The 13,462-nt window shown below is 46.7% G+C and overlaps 1 long non-coding RNA gene across 1 annotated transcript; it reads right to left on the bottom strand.

Moving 5' to 3' along the window:
* Positions 1-1,820: 1,820 nt before the first annotated feature.
* LOC140422362 (uncharacterized) lies at positions 1,821-10,790 on the bottom strand. Its single transcript, XR_011947410.1, has 2 exons — positions 10,568-10,790; positions 1,821-7,745 (listed from the first exon to the last, which is right to left on the bottom strand). It is a non-coding gene; the product is annotated as an uncharacterized lncRNA (long non-coding RNA).
* Positions 10,791-13,462: the final 2,672 nt, after the last annotated feature.

The following is a 13,462-nucleotide window of genomic DNA, read 5'->3' as shown; positions in this document are numbered from 1 at the left end:
GAGAGCTGGTGATCCAGAGTGAACGGACTGATCCATTGCCTTTGTTAATTATTGTGATTTTGTACTTATTACAATTAACTTAATAAATTCTGTGACAACATTCTTGTACCCAGAATGGTCTGCAACTAGTCAGGAGCTGCAGGTAACTTTCACAACACAGTCTGACGTGTAATTGATTTGAGTGTTACAATTGAGATTGGATCCAAACCCGGATCTTACAATAGGATCGAATTTCACATTCCTGCACTAAGTGATGGCTTTTGTAAACTCCTTTTACAAGATATTAGAAGGGGAGGAGTTACAGACAGAAATTTCACACCAAACACCACATCAAGATGTGACAGAGTCACTCGATTCATGGGAGCTGAATATCATCGACCTTTGAATTTAGAATGAGAAATGTTTGTCTGTTCTTCTCCTGAAAGAGATTTTTAAACATCACTCAGTGTACAGACACTGAGCCAGGCTCATCCGAGTGAGGCATCACTAAAAAAATCCATTTTATATTTTGCAGCTCACCCAAAGATGGAAATTTCAGCACACATTTCTCCATCTTGTATTTTTTAATGTTTTGTTCACCCGTTAAATATCCTCGACTTCTGGACGTTTCATTACAGAACTCAGCTCGAAGACATCAAAACTTGTATCCGACATTGCCTGTGTGCCCCATTCGTCAATTCAACTTTGCAGCAGCTCAGTCCCATGGAAACATCTTTATCTTTCTGTGAGGCCCCGGCCCCATTGACTGTGACAGGGTTCATACTGTCTCCCTGAGATTGTTGATGTAAAGTCACGTCAGACCCACACTGCCCGATTTCCAATCCAATTTATTTAAAGGTCCCAGAAGCCTGACTCCAGCCTTAAATGTTGTTCTGATCCTGTCAGTAACATTATTTTGGAACTCACTAGTACCACCACATAGGCAGTCATCAACATGCATCATAAAGTTGCCCGAGAGTTTCCTGCCATGGTACCAATAAAGCACGGCAGCTTCTGCCTTCAGGTAGAGACAACCTGACTTGAACAAAACTGATCTAACTGAGAAGTGCCATACACTCTGAAACATTGTTCAGAACATCGACAAACTTATTGAACTTCTTCAGTCTTCCATACATCTGGCACCTTGGGAGGTTGCAGAAACACTGCCCTCTGGAGGTGATCCCCCAGCGCAAATGCAGCTTTTATGTTTCCTGATTGAAAGTTCCGGGAAAATGTCACGAAAAGGGCCAAAGAAATTTCAAAATTACCTTTCCCACTGTGGGAGAGTCCACTCTGACCTCTTTATCTCCCAAAGCTTCTTCAAATCCCCGCGCCACTAACCTCATCTTGGGCCTTATAAGCGCCATCCGGTTGGACCTTTTCTGTGCAGATCCATTGATGTGATGATGCTGGCTGACCCCCTATCTGGGACCTCTGAACACACACCAAACTCTGTCCAACTGCCAAATCTTGCTGTTTAGCCTCCCGTACGCCTTTATCCCCTCATTTTTCAGCAGCTACAAGACCCACTCGGTCACGGGGACTTCAGCATCACCCCCAAACACATCCTTGGTGTAAAACCGACAATTCCCTGCCTGAAATGTTCCAGTTATTGAAATTACATTGAATGAATGTCAAAGAAACAGACCAGAAACAGATCCCTGAGGTTCTGAGGTGTCCCCAGTGGTCAGTCAGACTGAACTAAACACGGGTGGTATAAAACAAACAATACTCACCCCGGTATCTGCTGTCCACGGGGACTTGCCTTTAATCAGAGCCGTCAGTGGATCCTGTTCCTGACACCAGACTGTTGTGGGACAAATGTCACTCGGAGTCCAGAGTTGGTTAAAGTTTGGGAATCTTTATTACAAACATGCAGGGAATGCTTCAGCGAACCGAAGCATCTCTGGGAGTAGTTACAATAACACACGTTTATACACAGTACAGTTGCTGCTGTTTTGTCTGTAAGTTAGTGGGAAAGTACAGGACGTCAAGGAAACAACTCGAAAACAGCTCACTTATTGGCTATAGTGACTTCATCTCTCACAAAACACATCTCGGAAAACAATAGCCAGACCAGTAATCCAGAGACCCAGGGTAATGCAATAGGGATCCAGGTTCGGCAGATGGTGAAATTTTAATTAATTATAAATCTGGAATTAAAAGTCATCAATGACCATGAAAGCATTGTCGATAGTTGTAAAAACCCATCTGGTTTCTTTTAGATCCACCTGTAGTGGGGGAATAACACTATTTACTATCCAGGATAAAATAAATGTACTTCAGCCTTTGTGGATCATTCCAGTGGAAATGAGCTCTCCCCCAGGCTCAAAGAGCATCAGCCCACTGGAAGCAAAGTCGTGAGACCGGCCCATCCAGCAGAAAGAAACCCTCCGACCCTCCCACTTCACCAAGTGTCAGAATGAACAAAGTTTGATTTGATTAAATTTATTCACGTGCACCGAGGTACAGTGAAACGTATTGTTCTGTGTACAATACAGACAGATAATTTTATACATGAAAAAACATGGGACATATGATAAATACACAATTTAAATACGTAGACATCGGGTGAAGTATACGGGTCATTCAGAAGTCTGGTAACAGCGGAAATAAGCTGTTTTGAATCTGTTATTGCGAGTTCTCAAACTTTTGTATCACCTGCCCGATGGAAGAGATTGGAAAAGAGAATAACCTCGGTGAAAGGGTCTTTGATTTTGCTGCCCGCTTTCCCAAAGCAGCGGGAGGTATTGACAGAGTCAATGGATGGGAGGTGGGTTTGTGTGAGGGACTGGGCTGTGTTCACAACTCTCTGTAGTTTCTTACAGTCTTGGGCTGAGCAGTTGCCATACCAAGTGTCATGGGAGTGTCCCTTTAAGAAATGTTTTTGTCTTATCACATGGCTTCAGTGATGTCATTGTGTGGGTGGAGCTGGGCTGTGGCCCTGGGAGTTGGTTTTACTTCTGCTTTGGTTTGGGGCTGTTTTGTGGCTCTCAGTTTTTTGCTTTCGTTTTCACATTTTTGGCTGCTGTACTCAGAAAGAGGAGTATTTTGGCCTGTCTCTCTATCTTCATTTTAAAAGCTGAAAAGAAATAATTGCTTTCTGGATGGAATTCAAACCTGTTGTTTTGGAAAGGAAACAAGAGCATCCATACCAGGTCTTGAGTGCTGTGTGCTGGGCCACACCTTTGAAAAGGAGGTACTGGTTTATGGGATTGTGTTATTAAATTGGAACAGTTAAAGGGGGGAATCTATTAAGGGTTATACATAGATTCCTGTAGCTGTGGGGTATTTATGTTTGTAATTGATAAAAATGCTTACTGTGTGTGTTTATAAAAATGTTAACTAAATTCGTAGAATAAAGCTTGTTTTGATTAAAAGTGCTTGAGGCCTCTGTTGAATAACCCCTGAAAGGCAGCCCTGTGCTCATCGGAACCAAAATCAATAAACAATTGTAGGTCAGGTGAACTCCATGATACATTTTGGAGTTTTCTAAACCCTGGCCCATAACACAAGCTGTGATGCAGCCAGATAAGATGTTTTCTATGGTGCTCCTGTAAAAATTGGTAAAGTCAATGCTAATAATCTTTATAATTATCACAATTAGGCTTACATTAACACTGCAATGAAGTTACTGTGAAAATCCCCTAGTCGCCACACTCTGGCGCCTGTTCGGGTTCACGGAGGGAGAATTCAGAATGTCCAATTCATCTAACAAGCACGTACTTCGGGACTTGTGGGAGGAAACCGGAGCACCCAGAGGAAACCCACGCAGACACGGGGAGAACATGCATACCCCGCACAGACAATGACCCAAGCGGGAATCAAACCTGGGACACTGGCGCTGTTAAGCAACAATGCTAACCACTGTGTTACCATGCTTCCCATGTGGCAATCAATGTGGGCATGCTGAATTTCATTAGTTTCCTGAGAAAGTATATGTTTCCTGGTCATAGCGTTGATGTGGGTGGACCAGGACAGAATGCTGGTGATGTGCACACCTCGGAATTTGAAGCTGCTAACCATCTCCACCTTAGCCCCATTAATGCAGACAGGGGTGTGTACGATATTTCGCTTCCTGAAGTCAATAACCGCTTCTTAGTTTTGCTGACATTTAGGGAGAGATTGTTGTCATTACACCATGTCACTAGGTTCTCTATCTCCCTCCTGGACTCTGACTCATCGTTGTTTGATATCCGACCCATTACGTCGTGTCATCAGCAAACTTGTAGATGGAGCAGGAGCAGATTTTGCCACACAGTCGTGTGTATAACGAGTGAAGTAGGGGGCTAAGTACGCAGCTTTGTGGGCCCCGGTATTGAGGATTATCGTGGAAATGTTCGAGATCCGAACCACTACGGTCGTGTCATCAGCAAACATGCGGATGGATTTGGAGCCAAATTTTGCCATGCAGTCGTGTGTGTGTATAGGCAGTGCAGCCTTCCGGGGCTCCTGAATTGAGAACTACCGTGGAGGTGGTGTTGTTGTTCATCTTTACTGATTGTGGTCTATGGGTCAGAAGGTCGAGGATGCAGTTGCAGAGAGAGGAGCCTAGTCCTAAATTTTGGAGTGTTGATATGAGCTTGGCTGGGATTATGGTGTTGAAGGCGGAGCTGTAGTTAATGAATAGGAGTCTGACGTAGGAGTCCTTGTTGTCGAGATGCTCCAGGGGCGAGTATAGGGTCAGGGAGATGGCTTCTGCTGCGGACCGGTTGTGGCGGTATGCGAATTGCAGTGGATCAAGGAATGCTGCGAGTATGGAGTTGATGTGTCCAACATCTCGAAGCAATTCATAATGATCGATGTCAAGGTCACCGGATGATAGTCATTGAGCCACGTTGCCTGGTTCATCTTCGGAACTGGTATGATGGTGGTCTTCTTGAAGCAGATGAGAACCTTGGAACGGGGGAGGGAGAGGTTGAGGATGTCCGCAAACACACCTGCCAGTTGGTCCGCGCAGGATCTGGGTGCATGGCAGGGATCCCGTCAGGACCTGTCGCTTTCCGAGGGTTCACTTTCAAGGAGGCCGATCTGATTTTGGAGGCTGTGACCGTGGGTATGGGTGTGTCTAAGGCTGTTGGGACAGTTGACAACGGTTTGTTGGTTTCCTGCTCGAAACAAGCATTGAATGCATTGAGTTTGTTGGGAAGGGGTGCGCTGTTGCTGAAGATTCTACTCGGCTTTGCTTTGTAGCCCATTATGTTGTTTAAGCCCTGCCACAACCGACGAGAGTCCCTGTCGTTACTCTGCGACTCTAGATTAGTTTGGTATCGTCACTTGGGAGTCCGTGATGGCTTTGCGGAGGTCATATATAGATTTATTGAATAGGTCAGGGTTGCCTGCCTTGAACACCTTCAGTCGGGAGTGAACCTCCCAATTAAACCATGGATTCTGGTTGGGTAATGTACAGACTACCTTCTTTTGCACGCAATCTTCTACACATTTACTGATGAAGTCTGTGACGGTGCTGGCATACTCATTTAGGTTCGCTGCTGAGTTAACATGGGCTGAATGGCCTCCTTCTGCACTATCGAGTCTACACCTTCCCACTTAAGCCCTCACTTCCACCCTATCCCTGTAACCCAATAACCCCTCCTAACCTTTTTTGGTCACTTAAGGCAATTTAACATGGCCAATCCACCTAACCTGCACGTCTTTTGACTGTGGGAGGAAACCGGAGCACCCGGAAGAAACCCACGCAGAAACAGGGAGAACGTGCAGACTCCGCACAGACAGTGATCCAGCAGGGAATCGAACCTGGGACCCTGGTGCTGTGAAGCCACAGTGCTATCCACTTGTGCTACCGTGCTGCCCTTGTTCTTGAATATGGTCCAGTCCACTGACTCCAAGCAGTCGCGTAGGAGCTCTTCCGTTGCATTGACCTTCTTAACCGGATTCTCCCGTTAAGATTCTGCTTGTATGCGGGGAGAAGGAGCACCGTATTGTGGTCCGATTTTCCGAAGTGCGATTAGGGGATGGATCATCAGGTGCCCTTGATGTTTGTGTAGCAGTGGTCAAGGATGTTGGGGTCCCTGTTGGGACAGGACATGTGTTGGTGGAATTTTGGCAGTACACTCTTGAGGTTGGCCTGGTTAAAGTCCCCGGCCACGATGAACAAGGCCGCCAGGTATTCTGCTTCATTGTTATTTATAGCGGTTACAATTCATCAAGGGCCTTCTTCACTTCTGCCTGGGGTGGATGTAGACCGCCGTCACGATGGCAGAAGTGAATTCCGTGGAAGGTAGTATGGACGGGACTTCACAGTCGGGTATTTCAGGTCCGGGCAGCAGCAGCTCCCCAGGGTCGCCACGTCCGAGCACCAGGAGGAGTTGACGAGGAGGCAAACCCCTCCACCCACTCCAGGTTCAGTCCTGGATGTGATTAACAGCAGGAATAACAGCAGAATCCAACCCAACACCACTTGAGAACCTTTGGTGTCTCAGCATGTTGGACGGCTGAGTGAATCCCTCCCCACAGTGAGAGCAGGTGAATGGCTTCTTTCCAGTGTGAACTCGCTGGTGTCTCCGCAGTGTGGATGATGTTTGAAACCTCTTTGTCGCAGTGAGAGCAGCTGAACAGTTTCTCCTCAGTGTGAATGCGCTGGTGGGACATCAGTACCCGAGAGCTTTTAAACCCACTCCCACAGTCGGAGCATTTAAAGGGTCTCTCATTGGTGTGAGTGACATTGTGGCTCAGCAAGTGATGATCGAGTGAACGTGCTCTCCCCGGTGTGACCTCGCTCGTGTTTCATCAGGTTGGATGAGGTTCTAAACCTCTTGGTGCAGTGAGAGCAGCTGAACGGTCTCTCCTCAGTGTGATCGCGCTGGTGGGACATCAGTAGCTGAGAGCTTTTGAAACCCCTCCTGCAGTCAGAACATTTAAAGGGCCTGCTCTTGGTGTGAGTGACATTGTGGTTCAGCAGGTTGGATAATTGAGTGAATCCCATATCACACACAGTGCAGATGAATGGCCTCTCCCCAGTGTGAATTCGCTGGTGTGTCTGCAGGTGGGATAACCGAGTGAATCCCTTCCCACACACAGTGCAGGTGAATGGCCTCTCCCCGGTGTGAACTCTCTGGTGTCTCTGCAGGTGGGATAACCGAGTGAAGCCCTTCCCACAGTCAGAGCAGGTGAACGGCCTCTCCCCAGTGTGAACTCGTTCGTGTCTCCGCAAGTTGCCTATGTCAGTAAATCCCTTTTCACACTGAGAGCAGGTGAAAGGCTTCTCTCCAGTGTGACTGCGTTGATGCCTTTCCAGCTTGCATGGGGCTGTGAATCCTTTCCCACACACAGAGCAGGTGAACGGCCTCTCTCCAGTGTGACTGCGTTGATGCCTTTCCAGCTCGTACGGGCCTTTGAATCCCTTCCCACAGTCTTCACATTTCCATGGTTTCTCCATGGTCCGGGAGATCTTGCTTCTCACCGTGTTGGACGATCAGTTGAAGCCTCGTCCACACACAGAACACGTGTACAGTCACTCCCTGATATGAATGATGTGGTGTTTTTTCAGGTTGTGTAACTGGTTAAAGTTCTTTCCACAGTCAGTGCTCTGTAACAGTCTCACACGGGTGTGTGTGTGTGTCTCAGTGCTTTTCCAGACACACTGATGTTTAAAATCTCTTGAAGCAGACAGAGTAGACAAACATTTCTCGTTCTGGATTCAAAAGCCGATGATATTCAGTTCCCAAGAATTGAGTGACTCAGTCAGTTCTTGACGTGATGTTTAGTTTGAGATATCGGCCTCAAACTCCTCTCGTTCGAACTTCCTGCAAAAAGATTTTACAAAAATCATCCTTGTCAGTACAGGATAGAAATTCAGAACAAACAATTCTAGTTTCTATCGAACATTTTTTCCTCTCTCTTTCCCTCAAATACTCTAAATCTCAATCTCACACACTCTCCCTCCATTCTCACTCTGCTGTATCTAATATTCACCCTCCCAATTCTCATGAAGGTGCTGATTGATGCTGTTCAACAAATCTAAACTCACTACAACCTGCACAAGAGTAGAGACTCTCCATCTAACTATATTTACGGATTAGAGATGGAGTGAATCTGAGGAAGAATTTTATTTAGTCATGCAGTGCTCATGACCAAAAACCCTCTGCCCACAAGGGTTGTGGAAGTCTAGATAGAATTTACAGTGCAGAAGGAGGCCATTAGCCCATCGAGTCTGCATCGGCTCTTGGAAAGAGCACCCTACCCAAGCCCACATCTCCATCCTATCCCCATAACCCAGTAACCCCACCCAACACTAAGGGCAATTTTTTGGACACTAAGGGCAATTTAGCATGGCCAATCCACCTAACCTGCACATCTTTGGACTGTGGGAGGAAACCGGAGCACCCGGAGGAAACCCACGCAGACACGGGGAGAACGTGCAGACTCTGCACAGACAGTGACCCAAGCCGGGAATCGAACCTGGGACCCTGGAGCTGTGAAGCAATTGTGCTAACCGCTATGCTACTGTGCTGCCCATAATCAATAATTGATCAAGATGATCAATAATTCAAAATAAAATAGGATGGGCACTTGCGGAAAATAGGTTTTCAGGGGAACAGGGATACCGAGGGGGAATGGGGCTGAATGGATTACTGTACAGAGAGTCAGCATTGACTTGAGTTACCAAATGGATTCTGTCAGTGCTGCAATGACTGTATGACTGGAAATATATATTGTAGGCACAGTACTATATTACAAAACTAGAATAGGACATATATTTTATTACAGAACCATCAATAATATATCTAACACATTCCATATAACAACATATCTCTGCCCGATATTACATTTTTTTTTTAAAACGTCATTTGCGGGATGTTGGATTCGCTGCTTCGGCCAGCATTCATTGCCCATCCATAGTTGCCCTTCAGAAGGTAGTAGTGAGCCGCTGCAGTCCTTGAGGTATAGGTACATCCCTGTGCTGTTACGGAAGGTGTTCCAGGATGATGTCCCAGCAACAGTGGAGGAACGGCAATATATTTCCAATTCAGAGTGGTGAGTGACTTGGAGGGGAACCTCCAGGTGGTGGGGTTCCCAGGTATCTGCTGCTCTTGTTGTTTTAGATGGTAGTGGCACTGGGTTTGGAAGGTGCTGTGTATGAAACCTTGGTGAGTTACTGCAGTGCACCTTGTAGATGGCACACACGGCTGCCACTGTTCATCAGTGTTGGAAGGTTTGTATGCTTGTGGAAGGTGGAGCAATCAAGCAGACTGCTTTGTCCTGAATTGTGTTGAGCGTTGTTGGAGCTGCACTCATCCAGCAAAGCAGAGAGTATTCCATTACTTGTGCCTTGTAGATGATGGACAGGCTTTGGGAGGTCAGGAGGTGCGTTACTCGCCATAGGATTCCTCGTCTTTGACCTAGCCCCGTATTAATATGGCTGGTCCAGTTCAGTTTCTAGTCAATGGTAACCCCCAGGATGTTGGCTGTGGAGGATTCAGCGATGGCAATGCCACTGAATGTCAAGGGGCACTGGTTACATCCTCTCTTGTAGGAGATGGTCATTGCCTGGCAGTTGTGTAGCGCGAATGTAACTTGCCACTTCAGCCTGGATTTTGTCCAGGTCTTGCTGCATTTGGACATGGACTGCTTCATTATCTGAGGAGGCATGAATGGTGCTGCACATTGTGCAGTCATCCATAAACATCCCCACTTTTCACCTTTTGATAGAAGGGTGGTCATTAATGAAGCAGTGGTTGGGCTGGGGAAACTGCCCTGAGGAACTTCTGCAGTGATGCCCTGGAGCGGAGATGATTGACTTCCAATCACCACAACCATCTTCCTTTGTGCCAGGTATGACTCGAACCAGCGGAGTTTTCCCCCTGATTCCCATTGACTCCAGTTTAGCTAAGGCTCCTTGATGCCATACTCGGTCGAATGCTGCCTTGATGTCAAGGACAGTCACTCTCACCTCACCTCTGACATTTAGCTCTTTCGTCCATGTTTGAACCAAGGCTGTAATGAGGTCAGGGGCTGAGTGACCCTGGCGGAACCCAAACTGAGCATCTGTGATCAGGTTATTGCTCAGTAAAGTGCTATTTGATTGCACTGGTGATGACTCCTTCCATCAGTTTGCTGATGATGGAAATAGACTGATAGGAAAGTAATTGGCTGGGTTAAATATGTCCTGTTTACTGTCCCCTTAAATGTCAGCCATCTCCTGGGGAAAGCAACCCTTTATCCTGGCCTTATCTCTAGCTTCCTGAGATTTCTCCGTGACCCTTCAACTGTTGCTTTACAGCGGAAGGTTTGATTCCTGGCTTGGGTTACTGTCTGTGCGGAGTCTGCACGTTCTCCTCGTGTCTGCGTGGGTTTCCTCCAGGTGCTCCGGTTTCCTTGTGAACTTGTTAATTGTGAACATTAGGAAAGAGACCATCCTTTTAGCCAGACAAATAAATGTGTTAAGCTGAGGGAGCAAAGGATGTCAATGTCCTTAAGAGAGAGAGAGAGCGAGAGACCTGGGCCAACCTTTGCAGAGTCTGCACCCTCCCTGGATTCACTTCCTTTCCCTTCAGTTGCTGCCAGTCACCAATTGAAGGTCAGAATAAGAAAAGAAATGGTGGAGAAAAGAAAGTGTTTTACTCACAGATGTTGGAGACAGGTGTCTCTGTCCAGTTCAAGCTCATTCAGGGTTGCAGAAACAACAGCTTTGCTCGGCAGAAACCTCCATGTCCAGCTTCCGGAATGAGACAATGGGGAAGCTCTGATTGGCGGAGGAGCAGTGTCCTTCCGGTCCTCCAATCTTCCCATTGGTCACAACTTCGCAGTCAGGTCTGCGGATGTGAGCTCACGAGCACATACGCAGCTGCCCCTGTCGCTCAGACATGCGCAGTCCCGGGCCAGGGGAGAGGGAATCATCGATAGCTGGAGCTGTCAGTCGGTTGGATGGAAACCGTCTCAAGGATGTGTTGGGGGAGGGGGGAACAAAGGGTGGGCGCGGGGCTCCCGTGTCTGCGCGCTGGGCGTGTGCACTCAAACGCAATGACGTCACTGCGGAGCGGAATTATTCCTTTTGGCTGATTTGGAGGACGAGTTCCTTTGTGATGTCACAATGTGGAGGTTGGACAGAGTTTCAGACGGAAACTTCGTCCTCTGGGCAACATCTGGCAGCAAATCAGTGTCTCCCCCTTTCATAAGGTCATAACGTGGAGATGCCGGCGTTGGACTGGGGTGAGTACAGTAAGAAGTCTTACAACAGGTTAAAGTCCAACAGGTTTGTTTCAAACACAAACACTAGCTTTCGGAGCACTGCTCCTTCACCTGAGAAAGGAGCAGTGCTCCGAAAGCTAGTGTTTGAAACAAACCTGTTGGACTTTATCCTGGTGTTGTAAGACTTCTTAATAAGTTCATAAGATACAGGAGCAGAATTAGGCCATTTGGCCCATCGAGTCTGCTCTGCCATTCGATGATGGACGATCTCATCCTGGCCTTATCTCTACCGTCCTGAGATTTCACCGTGACTCTTCAACCCAATTAAAAATCTGTCTAACTTCTCCCTTAATTTACTCACTGTCCCAGCTCCACCGCACTCTGGGATCGTGAATTCCACAGATTCACAGCCCTTGGGAGAAGAAGCTTCTCCTCAACTGTTTTGAATTTGCTCCCTCTTCTCGTTCTGGAATGCCCCACAAGAGGCAGCAGCTGCTCCATGTCTACTTTATCTTTCCATTTCTTTTCTCATTGGGGGGAGTTGGTGACTTGCAGCAGCTGAAGAGAAAGGAAGTGAATCCAGTTTGTATGTTGCACACATTTTGAGTTCAGTAATATAGACATATTTCTGTCTGGCAGTCTGCATGGAGAATTTCAGGCCTCTGGGCAGGACGGGAAGCAGTGAGCATGGATCTGTCAATCGGACTGAATCAGCACCTTTAGAGAATTGGGAGGATGTATATTATATACAGCATAGTGAGAATGGAGAAAGAGTGTGTTGGATGGCGATTTACAGCTTTTGAGGAATGAGAGAGGAAAGAATGTTTCATAGGAACTAGAATTGTCTGTTCTTATTTTCCATTTGTGAATACTTTTTACAGGATATTAGACGATGATTTGCAGAAAAAAAGACTTCAGGATTTGGAAGAGTCACTTGGTTATGGGCGGCATGGTATCACAGTGGTTAGCACAGTTGCTTTACAGTGCCAAGGTGCCAGGTTCAATTCCTGGCTTGGGTCACAATCTGTGCGGAGTCTGCACGTTTTCCTCGTGTCTCCATGGGTTTCCTCCGGGTGCCCCAGTTTCCTCCCACAAGTCCCGAAAGGTGTGCTGTTAGGTAATTTGGACATTCTGAATTCTCCCTCTGTGTACCTGAACAGGCGCCAGAATGTGGCGACCAGGGGCTTTTCACGGTAACTTCATTGCAGTGTTAATGTAAGCCTACTTGTGACAATAAAGATTATTATTATTATATCCAGACCTGAATATCATCAGGAGAACCAACACTGCAAAAGACACTTCTGGGGTTAAGGATTGCCAGTCAGGCAAAGGAATAGAATAGAAGTAAACACAGGAACGAAGAGTCACATTGGACTGGTTCCAGGAGAATTGAGTGACAACTTCAGCGACGTTACCATGGAGTGTGATTTTTGATTGTGTTAAAAGTAAAAGGGCAACATTCTATTTATAATTTACGGGATACGTTCCATTTTTAATAGTGCTTAGGCATTGTTGTTTCTAGTCTGTATGTTGCAGGAAAAGTCATAAAACTTGAAGTTTTTGTCTTATGACTCTTTAATTTGTTCACTGGGTTTACAGTTTATTTTTTTAAATTACTGATCTTTACAGAGATCTTGCACAGTTGGTTTAGAGCCACAAGTTTCAACTTCTCATTTAAGCCTCAGACAACTGGCTGTCTCTCTATCGAGCTGAGGGCTGGAGATGCTGTGACCTCTTGTAGGAGCTGGAATCAGTAGAAAGAAGAACATTTGTTTCTCTTTTTTCGAAAATATTTTATTAAGGCATTTATAATTGCAACAATTTTAACCATCAGGTATCAAAAGGAACAAAACAAGATAAACAACACACCCATCCAGTAACAAACCCCAGCCAACATGGCTTACAAACAGGACCTCCTTCCCCAGCCCCCCCTTTCCACTGGTCTTCCTAACCTTACTCAAACCCCCATGCCCCCCCCCCCCCCCACCCCTGCTGACAGCTTAATTTTTCTTGAAGAAGTCAATGAACGACAAACCCCTGTAGCGATCCCCTCAAGGCGAACTTGATTTTCTCAAGTTTGAGAAACCCCGTCATGTCACTAACCCATAACCCCGACCTCGGGGGTTCCGAGTCCCTCCATCCTAGTAGGATCCGTCTCTGGGCCACCAGAGGTAAAGGCCAGAACATCGGCCTCTCCTACCCCCTGGGCTCCCGGATCTTCTGACACATCAAAGATCGCCACCTCTGGACTCAGAACCACCTTCGCCTTTAATACTTCTGACATGAGGTCAGCAAACCCCTGACAGAAACCTCTCAGCCTCGGACATGCCCA

This window comes from Scyliorhinus torazame, chromosome 5, assembly GCF_047496885.1.
Source record: "Scyliorhinus torazame isolate Kashiwa2021f chromosome 5, sScyTor2.1, whole genome shotgun sequence".
NCBI lineage: Eukaryota > Metazoa > Chordata > Chondrichthyes > Carcharhiniformes > Scyliorhinidae > Scyliorhinus > Scyliorhinus torazame.
Note: the sequence above shows the minus strand (reverse complement) of the source record. Positions and strands in the feature narration are given on the sequence as shown.